Genomic DNA, 19,757 nt, shown 5'->3' on the forward strand with positions numbered 1-19,757 from the left:
AGTGAGTCTAATTTTTTTGCAAACTGGGACTTCCCGACAATTTCGCGAGTTAAAATTCGTGATTGTGGAGTACAGTACTGAACGGAGAAATGTATGCGTGCACGTCACATTCATGTCTGGATCGATGTTAATATTTTTGCGTGTTTTTAGATTTGCAAATCATATTTCGCAAAATTTCGCGAAAATAAAAACCTTGTGAAAGTTTCGGCATATACGGTATCTGATGAAATGGAATTGTCAATGTCTGTTCTTCTGTTTATACACTACTGTGGCTGATATTTTCACAAATACATGTTTGTTAGAATTTATAGTGCCAGTTACTTGATACTTCAAAACATATTTTTATTGTTGTTTTTATGCTACTGTTGTCAAGCACATGGTGTAATGACTTAAATGACAATATTTCCTATATGTTCCTTTGGCAGAACCTGATTCCTCTGTCATTTATATTATCAGTGAGTATGTGTTGCATGTGTCTGTGTCAGAGTGTATGTGGGTGTGTGTGGGTGTGTGTGAAGTGACACAGATGTCATCAATGAATAGCATCTTACTATTTCCATTATGGAGCACCTCATGAAATGACACACCTCATGAAATGCCACACTGTAGTGACAAGGCAGAGCATCAGGAGTATGTCTCTATGGTGATGGTGTTAGTGATGAATTTTTCTGAAGCTCTCAGTATCTAATGTCTGTAGATTGTGCACTGGATGCTTGTGAGCTAATTTTTCACTGTTTTGTTATGAAAAATATGTAAGCATAGGTTGTGCAATTAGGGTGTAGTAGGGGAAAAAGAATCTCGAGCCAATTTACAGTTTTGCAACATGTCAAATGAATTGCATGCTACATATTGTGCAGATTAGAAATTGCCATGTATCTGCAGTATGTATTGTTTTCTTCCAACATATGTGAAGGAGAATGAGATATGCCATTTGTGACTTCTGTTTTGACAGTAATGTTTTTTTTTGCTTAAAATCAGTTTAGTTACTCATTTTAGTTGTAGGTAAGCCAAATTACACGATGTGTTGATATTTCAAGATACCTGGATAAACCCACTGCATGCATATATTGCAAGTTTTTCTGTCAAATTTGACATTTGCATTCAAATGACATAAATCAATACGCAGACTTTTTTGATGTTCACAAAGGATTTTTGTGGACAAGTGAAATGTTAAGAAATCACCTGTGCTGCCAGATACATATTTAGTTTCTGCCATTGTATACAACGTATATAGATATATGATATATTATATATTACAAGTTTGCTGTGTTCCCTGTGGGGTGAACTTTTAATTGGCAGTGCAGACAAGGGGTCATTTGAACATTGTCCTAGAGTGTAATGTGCCATGCCATACCCATGTCAGAGGAGTGTTCAAATGCTCCCAAAAGTGTATCGTACTGTAACATATCCTGCCAGAGAGCGCTCGGAGCGCAAAGTGGTCCAAAAGTGTCCCATGCCAGGTACCAAATGTTGACATGAGAATGTGTGTAGGAAATACTGCATCATAGTACAGGGATGTGATCCTCTTTGTAAAGGACACCTGTATGTAGCATAAGCACACAAGGTGAATGACCCCGTTGCTGTAAAAGGTGTGACCCCTCTTGATACATGTACTTGATATCCAAAATAACTCACACTGTCTCCACAGAGCACTCAAACCCCCAAAATTGTCACGTTACCGTACTGTTCACTTTGCTTTTGAGCATTCAAACAGGGCATACAGCACTTGTCCTTTGTTGACAGTTCCCTACATTCCAAGGGATTGCCAAGATTGCACAGAAACCAGATTTCTGATCGGTTGCAAAGAAATCATCAAAAAGGAGATGTAGAGCTGTTGTGGGTTTGCTTTGGATGTGAATGAAGTAATGGTAAAACAGAATCTGCTATTCATTCATTTTGATACTGTCACAGAATTACCGATGATATTTTATATCGCAACCAGTATGTGTCAAATCTTATATTAACTTTATCATGGTTAAGCAATTATGATATTCTTTGAATATCATTTCATATTGTTTGATATTGAGAACAATTGTATTACCAAGATAATTAGAAGTCAGGTACATTTAAAAGAGAAATCCTTTCAGTGTCTGGCTGATTAGTCATCCCTTTACCTACAAGTAAAGGTTTATTTCAAGACATACCAGCAGTAGAGTGGATGCATGTTTGATATATCTTGACTTAAAATTGCAATACTAGTGTGATTGCCCTTCAGCGATTGATTACATTGTATCACTAGCCTTTATATGGGTAGCATGCATTAAAGATGCATGCACTGTACATTATTCAATAGAATATGCATTCTAGTCTCCATCCGTATAGAGTATATGGATATAAAAAGATAATAAAAGATAATAAAAGATGATATTTCATATGTCAAGGAGTTCACATTGTATCAATGACAGTCTGGTTCTCCTTTAGAGAGTGTATGGGACAGAGAGAGAGAGGGAGAGAGAGAGAGAGAGAGAGAGAGAAAGGGATAGACAATATATATATATATATATATATATATTGTTGAAGTAGGAAGAGTAAGAAAAAGAGAGGACATGGCAAGAATAGACTAAAAAACACTTATGTTAACAACATTCACATATTATGTATGGAATCGATATCACCATATACACTCGGCAAAAAAAGAAAGTAAACGCCTTTTCAAGTTTAGATTTCTCATAGAATATTTGGCTGAAAGCTAATGTATTATATACCATATTGAAGGTAATCTAATTGGCTATCAGCCTGGTAGGTCAACAAAAAGGAAAACTTTATGCATGAGTGAACACCATTGTTTTTCTCTTCCAGAGCACAAAAGTAAAAATTGCAAAACGGAACAAGTTGTCATTCATGCGTATGTGCTCCTCCATAGAACAATAAGAACAAACAACAAATTTTGCACAAAAAGAAACATGAATTGAGTTGCAAAAATAAACCTTTGATCTCTATCATATTTTTAAAGCCTAAAAGACCAATGAAGGCTGAAAATAATGGAGGAAAATGAAGCATCTTATGTCAAATCTATATTCAAATGAAATAAGAGAAGAAGTAATAATTGATCAAAATGGTAGAAATTTGAGGGGTTTTTTTTCAAATCATTAAATTGTAGATAATGTTTGGTTCTTGAAATTGTCAAATGGATTTTAAATCACTAGATTAGAAGAAATAAATAAAGAAATTCTGCTCATTGAATCATCTTTATGCTTATTATTCCCTTTGTCATTTGAAGTTTGACTTGACAGAAAATTCTTATTTTTCCCCTTTAGTTTCCCACTTTGTTTTTCTTAGAGGTTATAAAGAAATAAAGGACAAAAACTTATTTTTCCTATTTCATTCATGTCCCTCATTGTGTTAAACTGGCCTTTTATTGTCAATGTTATCGTTACAGGCATTTGCAAATGAAAGAGAACATGTCAAGTTTTGCAATTTTTAATTTTGTGCCTTGGAGGATGAAAACGAATGTGCTCACTCATGCGTAAAGTTTTCGTTTTACTAAAGCTATTAGCTTGATAGCCAATTAGATTACCTTTAGTATGGTATATAATACATTGATTTTCATAAAAATCTTCAATGAAAAATATGACCTCGAAAAAGTGTTTACTTTCTTTTTTTGCTGAGTGTATATATATATATATATATATATATATATATAAATACACGCAACCAAAAAAGTAAGTTCCCCCCTAGCATTTTTGGATATATCGCAAAAAGTGTTTTACCGATTTTCATAATTCAAATGGGAATGGATAGGGATTTTATTACTCATAACATGAATGGCATATCATTGCCACCAGATATCATTATTGGTGTGAAAAAAATGCTTTTTATGTCAAAATACATGAAAAAAAGTTGCACTTTAGTGATTTGCATTGACTTTTACACAAATAATCAAACAATCACTCATTATTCTGAACTTTTAAGCATGGTTTATTGCATATTTCTCTATCTCTTTCTTTTCATGAGCATACAGTGAGGTATTTAATAATTGAGATGTCCACCATCCGCTTCATTGACCAGCCGGCATCTCTTCCTCATACTGTTAACTAAAGTTTGTATTTGGCGCTTCTCAATGTTGGCCCATGTTCTCTGCAAGAGATGTCACCCTTGGTCGGCCACTTCTTGGCAGATCTTTGGCCTCTCCAGTTTCCTGAAACTTTGCTCTAAGTTTCCTTACGGCATTGGGCGAAACCCCTAGTCTCCTGGCCACCTCCTTAACCGGAACCCCAGCTTCAAGTAAAGCTGTAGCTCTCCCTCTTTCAAAAATTTGCAGACGCGGCATGATGCAAAATGGTCATAAGCACATTAATGTGATCAACCAAAATTTAAATTAAAAAGCACATGGCTTCGACCAACATTTTCATATTGAAAAGGCCTACTGTTTAAAAAGTATGCATAACATCTGTTTAATAGGGAAGCACAATTTAAAAAGGTCATTTAGTAACTTGCATAGGAAATGTACACAATATGCTTCGTATAACCTATAAGTGCAACTTTTTTTTCTCCATGCATCTTGACATAAAATGCATTTTTTCCACACCAATAATGATATCTGGTGGCAATGATATGCCATTCATGTTCTGAGTAATAAAATTGCCTATCCATTCCCGTTTGAAGTATGAAAATCGGTAAAATACTTTTTGAGATATATCCAAAAATGCTAGGGGGAACTTACTTTTTTGGTTGAGTATATATACACCATACATTATATATTAATTATTGTTATTATTATCTCTTTTTTTTGGGGGGGGGGGGGGGAGTGGCAGACTAAATTCTGATGAGGCCATACCATAACCAGTTTAAAGAGTAATTGGACCGAACTTCTACTACCTTCAGGTCTGAAATCTGTCAAACTTATTTGAGGAATTATGCAGGGGAGGGGGGTTGTTTTGTTTTGTTTTTGTTTTGTTTTGTTTTTGCTTGCCTGTTCTTCCAGCTTATACTTGGATACCTGCTATGCCAAGATTCTTTGGCTTATCAGATGAAGATGTTCATCATTTCTAACCGAAAGGATCTCATATCTTCCTATTGTTTTCCATGTTATCAGGAAAGTTCATTATGGCATCTTTGCCTTTTTTATTTGATTGAGCCAGTGATCCTTGTCTGTCAAACTTGAGACTCTCCCAATGAGATGAGAAAATCTAATGTCTGACCTTTGTGTCATTTCAATGAAATGTAATGTGAGTGTAATTTCATTGTTTTCTGGTCAGTGATGAGGAAGTTAAGGCCTAGGCTATATTCAGTTTCCTTTTATCTGATCCCTAGAATATAGGCCCTAGGAGTGTCATTTCCCACTGTCTTGCAGCTACAGAAATGACCCCAGTCTTAATTTGATTTAATAGATAGAGTAAAGTCGTAGAGAATGAACAGAAGAAGCTTTGTTACATTTGTAGGCCTACTGTAGGAAACCTACGATATTACATTCAATTAGAAAATGTTCAAAATTCACAAAATAATGATAGCATCAGTTGCCATGTCATATGCAAATAAGATGAGACAAAGATGTTATTGGCTTCCAGCTCCCCATTAATTGTAAAAATACATGAAAAACGTTGTTTATCTGTTTAGTAAGTTATTACACTTGACATAGGTCTACCCTCAACAATCAGAGTTACAAAGTTGTAATAAATCACTGCTGTAATATAATCTGTTATTTTTATTTGATTTCATAGACAGTAATTCAAAAAATTTGAAAGTTGCGAAGATCATAATTGTAGTCACCACCTGGGGGGTGTTTCATCAATACAGTCAGCGCTGACAATTTCAGCAAAATCCTTGGTTTTGATTGGCTGAGATGCTCTGGTCACTGACTGTTACCATGGTGATTGTGACAACTTGGACAGCGCTTACTAAGTTGATGACCCCCCCCCCCCCCCTGTAATTCTCAAAAGCTAGTCTTCAAATCAGGTTAGATTTATCTGATTTAAAAAAAAAAATCAAAGATTAATGCTTCAATCAATTTGAAAATGCAAGTCCTTTTGAAATCACCTTAATACATTTTATGATTAGTCAGCGATCAGCAATTCAAAAAACAAAATGACCCAAACGAGCATGCAATAAAGAAATACATGTATTGATATTTTTACTATATAATTTTCACTACATAATGCAGGACTTCGATGACAGATATAATAGATTATCCTCGATGCATTGTATGACGTGAGGAGGGACAACAGGGACAACACGCTTCTGTAACAGCGCTAGAAAATAGACTAACATCGGCGAGCACGTGGTGTTTTCTCTACTTTGTTTTTATTTATTTTTCCACGCGACTTGTTCGCTGTCAACCAGCTAGTGTAATTTCGTTTCGTGCATGCCGCCCAGACTGCCGCCTGCACCAGCAGTGGTTGGGTCTACGGTTACGAGCGCGATGCTTGCACACGATTGGTAACAACAGGGAGGTGAGTAGCCTGAATGATAGGGTATTGAATGATTGATATCGCAAAATACTGATGCGCTCTGCATCTGGTACGCCAACAATTCTACAATAATCTTGTCACTTTGTTGACAGAAGGTCCATTCCTTCAAGACAGACACTGTTATCTTTTTTGGCTTTGACGGAAACCGTATCGCCAGTCACACAGCAACTCTCAGGGGACATCGGCATCTGGTTTAAATTAAGGTGAGATTGAGCAGTAAAAATTCAGCAGGTCGTCCTCAGATGACCTTAGGTCCTACCTACCAGGTCACCTCCCTAGTCCTACCAAGGAGCTTCTTGGAGCTTCTTGAAGCTCCTTGGTCCTACTGTCTTGTCCTTCATTCGTCTACACCGGCTCCATTTACAGCTAGATTACAGATCTAACAGTGAGTCTAACGTTAGTGTGAACCTCAGATAGATCCAAGACAATGCAAAATATTAATTAAAAAAAAAAGCCAAGTTGTGTTGTGAGTAGGCCCTACAGCTATTGTGAGATCGATTATTTTATCAACTGATGGGCTCCACACGAGTAGATTCTATTTAACACAACAGGTTAGATGTGTTCTCCAACTATAAATCTACATGTAGTATCAAAGAACATTCAGAATACCCCCCCCCCCCCAAATTTGTCTATTTTATTGTCTTTCCAATGTAATGCACGATGGGGAGCAACACTGTCTATGAGTATGAACATTGTAAGGATGACTAGACCCTATAAATTTTTGGTGATAAAATCAGAATCAGAATTGCGCAATCAGAGAGTCCAGTTTGCTACCGTACGTTAAGGGATCCATATTACACTACAGGCTACTTGGCCATTGGGGAGAACAGATGGATTCAATACAATTTGTAGACTGGACTCATTTATATTATGTTTATGAATTATGGCTGCCAAAATCAAGTAAACATGACCTGCCAAGACAAAAGGATCTGAAAGTCACTGACGGCTGAGTTTGAAGTCAATCATATCATCAAAATCGGTCAAAATCACAAAATTTCTGTTTTTGGCATGATGTTGTAATCTAAATGTTTCATCTATCATCTGCCGAAATTTGGAGCTAAATGATCAAGGGAAAGGCACAAAATTAGCATTGTTTTGGGCCATGATTTTCAGATTTTTCAGTGAAACAGACACATGTCCGAAGATTTGGATTTAGCGCTGCAGATCGACTCCGCTCCTAACAACAAGGGAGTAATCTTATTGGTCATTGTGGAGCATCCTGGTTACTAATTGGTCATGGTGCTCAGCTTGAATTAACATCGGGGAGCTTGCTATGAGCAGACCTTCTATTGTTCAGAGATGAAAACTGTTGTTCCTCCCCTTGATCACGATTGTGTCGGAAAGAAAACTTTGAAGGCGGTTTTCACAAAACGCTGATTTCCTAGATCGCTCGACATGGTCTCAGAAAATATCTCCGCAACAGAGTACTTTTATGAGTCGTGTTATGTATGAAATCAAGGCGGAAGAGTGAGGGAATAATGTCATGTCATTTTCAGAAAATAGACCTCCCTTTACTTTCGAATCCTTTTGTTGTAGCGGGTTACAAATATTGTAACTACAAATCAGGTAGTACTCTGGAATCTGATTCAGCTGCTTATACCTCCACTACTTTTTGTATCATATCAAGATTCATCCATCCTAAGTGTACGGAGAGAAAGAGATGAGAAAAAGAAAGGTAGAGGAAGAAAGGAAGTCTAGTCAGTCATGGATACCATCTGTCTAAATACACTCTGTTAAATATAGTACTATAGTGCTAGCTTTAAGGTCACCATCGATAGAATTGAGGTACCGGTACCGATAAGAGATCAAAATATATGCATATTATATCTCCTGAAAAAAAAAAAGAAGATATATACATGCATGTGTGTGACCCATCACATCAAAACCAGCCACAATTCACTGGTACCACAACCGAGAAAAATCAGATTTTATTTGAGGTACCGATAAGAAATCAAAATTCTGATTTGTGGCTGATAGGGTTTTAACTACCACTAGCTCAAATTTCAAGGTGTCACGCTTACCAGAAAAGTGTGGAATATGTGATTATTTGTAGGCATTTTTCAGCTCGTCAATTTTTGCTGCACAGCTTGAGCAAGGTCTTTGCGCGCCGATTTCACAAGCTCTGCCCCGAGCAACTGCTCAAAGCTGATTGGCTGGTGATGACGTATTTCACTGAAGTCGTTCATTGCCAAAGTGCAAGTTACAAAAGAACGATTGATCGTAAACTCAGAGCGTTATTGTTTCTATTGAAGAGACGACTTCAGCGTAGTTGAAGCAAACAATAGACAGCGTGTGCCCAGGGTGTAATCCCGTAATCGGTTGTGGTCCTTACTGTTGCTTGACAGGTGCGCCCCCCCTTGCTTGGCCAATAGTTCTGAATGGCGCTGCTTTTGTTCTTTTTCAAACGAACACAGACTTTGATGTACCCCACGTACTGGTGACTGGAGACTGAGTCACGTACTTGCAAGCAAAATAACATGTGCCGTAAGCTGCCCTAGAAGCCCGTTATTTTTTTAACACTAATTAAGACAGAAAACCTGCTTCGATCTTTTTGAAATCTTATGAGTATGAAGTCATGTGATGCATTGTGCGAATGTTCATAAGTAATGATTCTAACAAAACTTATGGTTGCTGAGGAGTTTATGTACGCAACATTTTCTGTCCTGTTTGGCCAGTAAACCGAGAGCGAACTTTAATAGCAGAGACTGTAACTCTCCCGCTTGAGATTTATTTTCTCCCACCCTGGCTCTTTGTCTCCCGCTTGTATGGTTGTGTAGATGCCAGTCAATTTCATAATACACATGCATGTATAGCATCTACACATATTATATGAAATGAAGTTTTCTTAAGCCAAAATGTATTATTTGATTCATTGAATTATTACTTACTTATTGCGATCGTATGTTGAAAATAAGCCTGAGATAGCACGAGAGAGTATCTATAGCACCCTATAATGACCCAAGGGACTTCGTGCACATCAAGTTAGAGTCTCCCTTTTGCCATGGGTTCAGGCGGGAGAATCTCCAGATCAGAAGGTGCTTGGGGTTGGAGTCTCTGTAATAGTGATTTTCTCTGTATTTTGTTGTCACAAAATTCCTATGTTTGCCACTTTCAATTTGAAATATCTCTGCTCCAGCTTTGCAGTAAATTTTCTCGTACAAATAAAAGCAGGGTTTTATTGTGTATATTTGGCACTTTCTTCACAACTGGAGCTTTAGAGACTTGAGCAGTAGCGTGGGGAAACATCGGGGAGTTCAGTTGAACCAATTTTCATATGCTGCCTACCAGAGTACATTACAAAGCGACTAATTACCCATGGCAGGGGGTTATGTAAAGGGTTCCGTATGTTTGTTTGTTTGTTTGTTTGTTTGTTTGTTTGTGTACAAGATAACAAGAGAACGGGCAAACAGATTTGCACCAAATGTTCTGGGAATATTTGGATAGTGACAGGAAAGAGTCAATTAGATTTTGGTGATAATCGGTTGACCCCTGCAAATTCTGTGTGACCTTGTAGTTTTGACCATATGATGGGGTGACCGCTCCAAACATTTTCCTGTTTCTTACTTTGCGATTTTCCGCTACCATAAGAAAACAGAATTCCCAGACGACGGACTTCGCTGCTCAAATGTTCGTAAGAATTCCGAAATTTATGTTTATTTGAGGGACTAGTCCTTCTGAATTTGTAAAAATTTTGTGAAAGTTCGCTTTCCGTCGTCACAAAATGGCCTGTATTTGGTGATTTTTCATATTAATATTGATTCCTTTTTCGTTGGAGGAACATTCCTCAATCACAGAAAAATTTTGCTCAGTCCCAGTCACACTGCAGTGCGTATGCTTCCATTTCATTGTGCACTAACTATACACAGCCCTGTCACTGTACACAAGTGTCGTGCTGGCGCACGGGGCCGCCGTGCTTTCTGGTTGGGCTAGTAGTGCACTATCTCACCCGGCGAAATTTGGACACAGCACCAAGATCACCGCTTCGCACTCTTTTTCATTGTAGAGTGTTGTGGTGGATGTGACGTAAGTTCAAACTTTGGCAATTTTGCCGTTCACCAACAAAAACAATTAATTTTGTTCTGACAAACTAACAGAAAGGCCGTATGCTCCAATTCGTGAAAATTTGTGCCGCGAATATATCATGTTTTACAGTATTGATGTTCTCGTATCTAATTCTTAAATGTTTGCAATGAAGAGCACCCCTCAGCAAATTAATGCGTGCATTGAAGCATGTGCTCCTCGGTAACGGTCAACTCCAGTTGACATTTTTCGGCTATACATACACACATAGAGATCAGTCATTCTTGAATATAACAAGAGCTGTGCCAGCCTACCCACTCTATGTCTGTGGTATCCTCAGGCTGATTGGTCTTTAAATATACCCTAAGATAGGATAAGTGACAATTAGGTCAGAATTTCCCAGGTGAGGAACACCCATCTGTAGGTATCCTGCTTGAAAGAAGGCAACAGAAAGAAAGAGAGGAAGATCGAGAGAGCATGTGAGAAGATCCATCTTCTAAAGATACAAAGCATGGCATGTGATGGATTTCTAGTTGACCTATCATGTGTTTATCCAACTATTATGGTGGCATGACTGGCAAGATTTTATTTTGTGAGTAAAAAGACTGGCAGACTAGCTAAAAAGAAAAAAAAAAACCTTCAGAATTCAATGTGTAGGTTGCTAATTGCAGAAGCCCCTTCTGTTGGCCTTGATTTTCGTACTGTTTTGTCCAAAAATTGTGTGAGATCAGAATAATGTAGGTGTACGTAAATCCCATCATATTCATTTGTATAGTACATGTAAGCTTAAGTAATTCTTACTGGCATGCTGTACAACATTATGTTCATCTTCTTGATAATGAAAAGGAACATGTAGAACAAGGAAAATGTGAATTAACAGATGAATGGTACCTGTACCATTCAACACATTTACTCTTGTACCGGTTTCATCTCCAAACAGTATTGGCAAAGTCGTTCACCACAAATCCATGTTGAACACACACGCCAGGGTTGTCAATGAAATGCATGTGGATACGTTAAATGTGTTCATATCCAGGATCCTACAGTGGCACTCTATCACTAGAAAATGGTGTAACTAGCACGATCCAAATTTTCTCGCTGGGGTTGGATCACGTGTGAATGTGTAGGTTGCTATGGAAATCTCCTGGGCGAAGGTTTTCGCTACATGTCTGTTAAAACAGTACCTTTGCTATCTCCTGAATTTTCATTGCCCAAGGCTAGGAATTTTGTTCTTTGGAGGTGAAGCGGACATTGAAAAGGCTGTGTCAACCCATTTCATACTGAATTCTGAGATCTTCAGAGAATTAATGCCCAGGCCATCAGGTACCCATAGGTAATGGGTTAAGATAGGGTACCAGCAATGGGATGACAACTGTGAGGATGTCTTCATGCACTTTTTGAAGCTGAACTCGCATAATGAATCATGATTAAAACATGTTTCAAAACAGCTCCATGCAATTTGATGTTTATGACTAATCTGCCCATTCTTATGAGCAATGCACAACTATGAGTGTGAAGTGCACAGTTTTAACTAGGAAGTAAAGGTCAGCTTTGGTGTAAGTGAGTGAGCATTTCCTTAATTTCGTAATTTATCTTCTTTGTAATTCTTTCGTGGTGTGGGTCTTTCTTTCATGTCTGCAATCATCTTTATTTTGTATCATTCTCTAAGCAGTCATATTTCTCTTGTTGTCTTCTCACATTTTCTCATCTTTCCTCATGTAATTCTCTGTTTTCTTTAACCCTTCAACTTTCAATTTAGTTTTTTGTTTTTATCCAATCTTTTTCTATTCATGTTCCTTTTCTTTCCTTTTCTTTTTCCTTTCAACTTTACTTGTCATTCCCTACCATTTTTATTTTCTTGTTTCTCTTTGCTTCATCTTTGCATATGTTTGCTTCTGGGAGGTGATTGTCCTTGGAAGGTAGTTGTGTTGGTTAACTCTATATGTGCCATGGTATAAACCCCCAGTGTCCCACATTATTCTGACATAGTCATGCTTTCTGAAAGCATTCTGTTTTTCAAATCTGTGTAACTTTTACAGATTTTTGTTACCCTGGACATGTAATGAGCAGAGTTAATGCAAAAATGATAAGCCTTGCTTTGATGTACATTGTATGACAAATCTATGATTGTTTTTTCTTTTAAATAATCTACGATATTGTAGAGGCGTGACTTTTGCACACAAAACAGTGACAGAAACCTAGAATTTACTTGCAAATCCAGTAGGGAACACCACCTGATAGTCAGTCACCATGTGAAATGCAAGCTACATGTGACAGAAATAGAATCGTGATAAATGCTTCATTGTAGTGTGGGATTTGGCAATTTATAGATCAGTTTGGGCGGGTTTGTGTATATGAGCAGAATATGCGAACTTGGCACATCGGCGACTTAGTCGTGCGTGCAAACGTGGCACATAAAGAATTAATTGTCGGGGTCAGGGGCGGGTCAACTGTGGTAAGGGGTAGTTGTCCTGCCTGATAAGTTGTCCAGAGGGTAATTATGCAGGGGGTGGGTAAATGTCCTAGAATCATCGCAAAGAATTATGAATGTGTACTTGGCCGTATACCTTCTCTGTGCCCTGGATGACAGCAGTCCCTCAGCCAGTGAAATCAATTAAGGAGGTAAACCGTAGGCATTAAAGCGGGCAACAAAAAACTGAACAAGATCATCTCCAAACTTAGCAGAAATGATCTGGGAGAGGTAGTATCTTAAGACAAGGGTACGCTTGTATCCATGCCGGCTGGAGGAGATGTTGGTGCTGGTGGTGGAGCAGCAGGAAGTAGTGGAGCAGACACCAAGGAGGAGAAGGAGAAGAGTCAGGAAGAGTCTGATGACTACATGGGCTGTGGTCTCTTTGACTAGAGATGACTATGGGGCTGTGTTCTCTTTGACCAGGGATGACTACATGCAATGGGCTGTGGTCTCGTTGACTAGGGACGACCACTTTAGCTCTGGTCTTGCGGCCATACCACAAAAGAACAAAAACATCCATAAACTGTTGTGATTATCAATATTCAGACTCAGCCTGCACAAATGACTCTATCTTTCCACCACCTGTGTGTCATTTGTTATATTGCTTTCAATGGTTGCTTAAGCCATTGAGGACATACCGATTTTGCTATAACACTCATTTCCATAGACACCTATCTGAGTATACTCAGGACTCATCCTCAACGGGTAATAAAGTTATGATCACAGAAAACAGAAAAAAAAATCATAGCTTGTTAGCTTGAGACAAAATAAGGATAATATTCATTTATTTATTCTATCTATTCATTGCATATTATGATAGCAGAAAGAAAAAGAATTATGATATAACATTACTAAACCCAGATGTTGTTATTTTCAAGAAATAACTTGACATAATTTTGCCCAGAAAGATTGCTGTCTCAGTTTGGTAGTCTGGGTTAGTTTTATGTAATTACGTACAATGTATGATTATATATATATATATGTATGTATTGCATGTCCTTTGAAAACAATAAATGATGATTTAAGTGCAGTAGTGAGCATCTGTGTTTTGACAGTCGCTGTTCTGTGTACACTGCCAACAAATCGGGAGTGGGGTTTTGTTGATCTGGAAGTAATCTTCAGAGGTGAAGTGTTCCAATGAATAACACTACAAGCAAACAAGTCTGAAACCTGTACACATACAATAGCTTCTGCCCCTTGTATCACCAAATACATTTCAATCAAATTAATCTCAATGTTATCTCTTGTAGAAGTTCAGATTTGGTCATTTCAGCAAATAATAAATCACTCATTAACACCTGTGCAATCTTAGCAGTAAACATGGGCTTGGTGATGAGCTTTGCATGAATCTACACTTAAATTCCTGTGGAAGTTAAGTCTGCATGTGTTAGGAGTGGACCACTAATGTGGTTTTTTTATCATTATTACCATTAAGACAAGAAATTCAACAAGATTTGTACACAGGTAAGTGATGATGGAAGAAAGCATATGCACGGATTTGAAAAATATGTAGGAATTACACAGATTATACATGTAGGCCTATACTGTGGTAGAGATATAAAGAAGTAAATTTTCAAACCTAACAGGTTCCATCCTGTTCTTGATGAAGTTTTTGTGGCTTTGTCATGCAATCCTAAGTATAACTTGATATTAGTAAGAGTAGTAATAGTAATGATGATAAAAATAGTAATGATGATAATATGATGAAGATAATAGTAATAGCAGTAGTACTAGTAGTAGTAGTAGTAGTAGTATTAGTATTAGTAGTGGTAGTAATAGTAGTAGTAGTAGTAGTAGTATCAGTAGTGGTAGTAATAGTAGTAGTAGTAGTAGTAGTAGTAGTAGTAGTAATAATAATAATGATAATAATAATGATAATGATAATAATAATAATAATGTTAATAGAAACAATAGTAACAAAGATATAATGATATGCATGATGATAGTGGTAGCTACTTGTATAGTGTACAGGTCTGCCTTTCGATGCTCATGGCATTTACTGTAATTTGATTATAGGATCCTAAGCATTGCGACAAATGCATTGCTTCAGAAACTTATGTGTGTTTTATGGGTGGAGATAACTTTATCACACATTGATCTCCCTTTTTGAGATAGAGAAACCACAAAAGCATGAATTCCAAAATTGTTTTGCAGGACACTACAATACAATGTGTGCTGACCAAATTCTTTGATTTAATTGTGCATGAATGTTGTATGTATGTGAAATCTTGAATACATGCAGTAGTCATATTTTCTTTTGATTCTTTTCACAGGGCACAGAACCCAGACATTGCAAAGCCTCTTAAGACATGGTATTATGAAGATTCTAAACATGCAAGGGCATACAAAATGTTTTGTTTTTGTCCCACTTGACAATCATCAAGTTAGCTCTTCTAAACAAGACAGTTACCCTGCCTAGAATGTGATCCCAGAGCAAGAGTATGCACACTTTTGAAGACATTTGAAGTTTCTACTGTCAGCTAAAAAGCCCTAAGCTATTTATGTGATTTTTTTCCCTCACATTAAAATGTTTGCTTAATCTCTTTTTTCTTGCAAGACACTACATTCTATTGTAGGATTTGATGATAAAGTGTTATGAATGTTCCAACAAGGGCAGTGTTTTGGATGCATGCTGTATCATGAATTATAGGTGAAACAAGCTCTTGTTGCATGAATGAATACTGCCCTCTATAGAATATCCTCTGCGGTTCCTACACTGTCTGTGACTCTTACTCTTGTGTTGTAGCAATGGAAATCATCAATTCAATCCTTAATTACATCCGTTAGAATAGACAGACAATGATTCGCACAGTAAAATTCACAAAAGCGGTGAGTGTAGCAGTATCTGTATAGTGCTCCATACCATTTTATGGCAGAACCTAAGTGAGCACTAGTTTATAAAAATACAAAACCAAGAAAAATGCCAACAGTAGTTATACTGCTTAAAAAGCATCATATCTAGCACTGGATCAAGAACATTCCAATGGATAATTTTCCCCCCATTAAAGCTGTTTTATTTGGATTTGGGGGGGGGGGGGGGATAGTGGTGATTAATAGTCAAATTGTAATAGCTATAGTTATATGCAAATATGTAAGAATACATGGCTCTAGTACAAGAAGTAGGGCCTAAGGGGGTTACATTACTGTTACAGTAATACATTTTTTTTTCTCTCTCTTTTTTCAATAGATATAAAAAATAACCCTTGCAACATAGAGAGAGTCCCCCCAAAAGTTGTACCCTCATTTGACAGAGGAAGTGTGATTAATAATGGGGTGCTGTCTCTGCCTCTTTGTTCCTTTCTCTTCATCCAAAAATAGCATCCTGCCCTGCCAAATAGAACAATGTGATTAACGGGTTCAGTAGAAATGTGCCCTATTTCAACCTTTTTAGAAATCCTAGTTGAGTTATAATCATCTCCTCCCCTAATTATCTGTTCCATGTGTATTAAAGTATGTATGTTGATAGATGTCATGGAAGTCTGTCTTGCTACGCTATGTATTGCCTGTATTGTATGCTAGATATGAAAATATTATGCATGTGATACTTGAAACTTACTTCATAGGAATAGGAAAGATATGAAGCATGTCAGAGAAAACAGTAGGGTATTAACTTGTAATATGACAAGTATCCAGTTAATGATTGACATGACCCCTGTCTCATTTCAATAGTTTTGCTTTCACAATATTGAACAAATAAACAAGTATGTACATGGTACAACAGTGAACAGCTAAATAGACATTGACTATAGTGAATATCCTTTTGACTCATTGATCAACTTTAAATTTGACTGAAATTATCACTAGTCCTGTGGTTTTGTAGTCTTAAACCTGATCCCAGCACCAGGTCACCCTTGTCTATTTTGTGACGTGAATGATAAGTTACAAATGTACATGTACTTTTTCTTTTTTCTTTTTTTTTTGATAAGTGACCTAAATAATATGTTGCACTTTTTAAATTCTCTAGCAGCCACAAATGCAGAAGATTTGCAAGAACTGTGTAATATTTGCTTTTGTGATAAGGCAGTCATACTTATATTAGTTGTGGATGCTACAAGTGTAGAACATTATGTAACCACGAGACAATTTTCAAAAAACCTCCCAGGATGCCAAGTATGAAATTTCACTGGTGTTCATAGGCAATGCAGTTCCCCAAAATATGTCTGATTTAGCTTGTATTCTCATTGAGCTGTGTGTGTGTGTGTGTGTGTGTGTGTGTGCATTTTTGTAAAGAATTCAAATCAACTTTATTATTAACGTACGGTATTAGAAATGCCTTGTGTAATAACTTGAAAATTGATGTCACTGTAAAACATCATATTATTTTGTTAATCATAGTACTGTCAATAATATAGATGATATCATTATCTCGATATTTCTCCACAAAGGAATGAATTCTGTACTCTCCGTCAGTTAATGAGGTATGCAACACTGTAGCCTGCCATCATGCAGGGGATGAATCTAGCACTATTGCTCTGTAATTTATATCACAAGCAATCCCCTATGAGCTGCAGGGGCTGAGGTCTTCATATAGGTTTAATCTGTGAGGCAGTCTGCTAGATTGATTACCATGTATAGTGCAGACAAAATGTTGATGCTCTTGCGCTTCAGTGCCGCTTGTGATGTTACAGGGAGTGTCTTTATGAATGGTTAGCTCCTCAAAATTTGATTAAGTCAAAATCTCATCATGACCTTTGGACGATTATTGCTATTCTTCTGCCACAGTGCCTGGTTTGCATGTGATTACCATGGATGCTATGCTGTGCTTTGCAGCTCTGAGGCTGTGCAGGTGGCGGCTATGGCATTGGGGTTGACATGACAACAGCCCAGGCACACTAATTGGGAGCAGTGGTACGTGTGTTCATCATAACACCAAGAGGATTCAGTGCAAAAATGACAGGATAGATAGATGGATAGATAGATAGATAGATAGATAGATAGATAGATAGATAGATAGATAGATAGATAGATAGATAGATAGATATTGGTTTATTTCATCAAAACAAGAATGCTACAAAGCAGCCCTGAGGCTGAGGCATGTGCCATTTGCTGCAAATGTACGAACAACACAGTGCAATAGTCCTTCACATTAAACAAACAAACAAACAGACAAACAAAAATGATGGACATTATTACATTAACTACAAATACAATTCTATTTCACAATTTGATTTTGCACAAAAAAATAATTGCGCATAAGTGATTATATCCAAAAATGAAATCAACTGATATGAAGTTGTACAATACAGCAAAAGCATGTGCCAACATACCTTTTCTCCCTCTTTCGAAGATTGCACTCTGTACTACATTTTTTTAAAACAGAAATCTGCACCTCCAGCTGTTTCACAAAGTTTGAATTAAAATCATTATCACTCAGTAACCCTCCTTTCATTTCATGTTTAGCATAAATCTTGCATTCAGAGGGTACACATTCAGCACAAAACAGGAATGGTTGCATTTTTTATCTATTTGTATGTCCTAGGGATACATACTAGAAGGCACACTATACTTGTATGCAAGCATTCGATCTCTACAGCACAATGAAAATGCTAGAGTGTTCAGTCAGTCACTAGCACAAGAAACTGAAGAGGAGCACTTTGAGAAGTTGAGACACACTGTTTTAGTGTACAGGTGTTTCCAGTAAATTTAATAGATATTATAGCAACATGCACCACAGTTTGACACAGTTGAACGTCAGTAAGTATCGAGAAGAAACTGACAGAATTTAAAAAACAAATGTACTTACCAATATAATTGACTTTTTAAAAGTGTTTTCCTCATTCTGACATGGCTACCTGATGTAGTAATGGTGTTTACAAAATGGCTACAACATGAATTCAAACAACAGAAATAATACTATATGAAGTTTGTACATTTAATAAGACATGGCTATCAATTCATCAGAGCACAGCCTCTGAGTAGGATATGATCTACACCTGTCAACCGCTTTAGTTTCCCTGGCTTTTGTCTCAGTCTGATTTATTAGGCCTCATCTTTTTGACAAGTGGTTAATGCTGGACCTAGTCTGTCATATAGTGCACATTGTTCCTGCTTCCCCAGGGATCAGTGACCTGGAACTAGATTGTCCACTTCCTCCCTGGATTTGACTTGTATAGGGGAAGCAATTAGGAAAGGACAATCTTCAATATTAGTTGGTTGGGATATCCTCTATTGAATTCATTCTTACACAGATCAGTGAGCTGTAATTTCACTATGATTTTGTCTGTAGCACTCTAAAACTGGAGGCATAGCAGACTTGCAGTTATCAGCCCAAAGTAGAGGATTTTGATACTATTGCACATCCTTTACTGAAAGGATCAGGCCACTATTTGATGGAGTGGGAGATAATGCATGATGCTTCCACATCAGAATCCAGTGGATATTGTGATGCACACTGTCTTAATTCAATTAACCTCATTCTAATGTTGTTCAGCATGCTTGGTGAGTGCTAAAGATGGATCAAATTCGTCCATACGGCATCGGTTTTTAATGAGGTCACGAGCTCTAACTGACTTTAAAAAGCTGTCGAGTAAATTTGAGAAACTTGCAAAACTGCTAAGTGATTTTTGTTTTCATGTCCATGCAACCAAACAGACAAAAATACTTTCACATGAGTGATTAGAGTTCAGACATGAAATGATTTCAAACACTAAGAAATGGGCAATTATTTTCAGACATGCTACTTTTGAAAAACATGTCATATTCTTGTCAGTCCCATAAGTACCCATTTCTGTCTTGGTACTTTTAGCACATGATCAGGATTCAATGGGAATAGAGTGTATAACTAGAACAAAGGCAAGGCTGTCCCCCCCCCCCCCCAAAAAAAAAAAAAAAATGATAATAATAATAGACAAAATAAA

At 37.2% G+C, this 19,757-nt stretch overlaps 1 protein-coding gene across 1 annotated transcript in view; it reads left to right on the forward strand.

The window, feature by feature from the left end:
- The first annotated feature begins 6,434 nt into the window (after positions 1-6,434).
- Positions 6,435-19,757, forward strand: part of LOC139710817 (CUGBP Elav-like family member 1) — a 185,422-nt gene continuing 172,099 nt past the window's right edge. Inside the window, exon 1 of the mRNA XM_071622729.1 lies at positions 6,435-6,610. The gene's annotated coding sequence lies outside the window, so the exon portion shown is untranslated. The remainder of the gene's footprint in view (positions 6,611-19,757) is intronic.

This window comes from Diadema antillarum, unplaced genomic scaffold (genome assembly GCF_040938485.1).
Source record: "Diadema antillarum isolate AM-2024a unplaced genomic scaffold, OU_Dant_1.0 seq00001573_RagTag, whole genome shotgun sequence".
NCBI classification, from domain to species: domain Eukaryota; kingdom Metazoa; phylum Echinodermata; class Echinoidea; order Diadematoida; family Diadematidae; genus Diadema; species Diadema antillarum.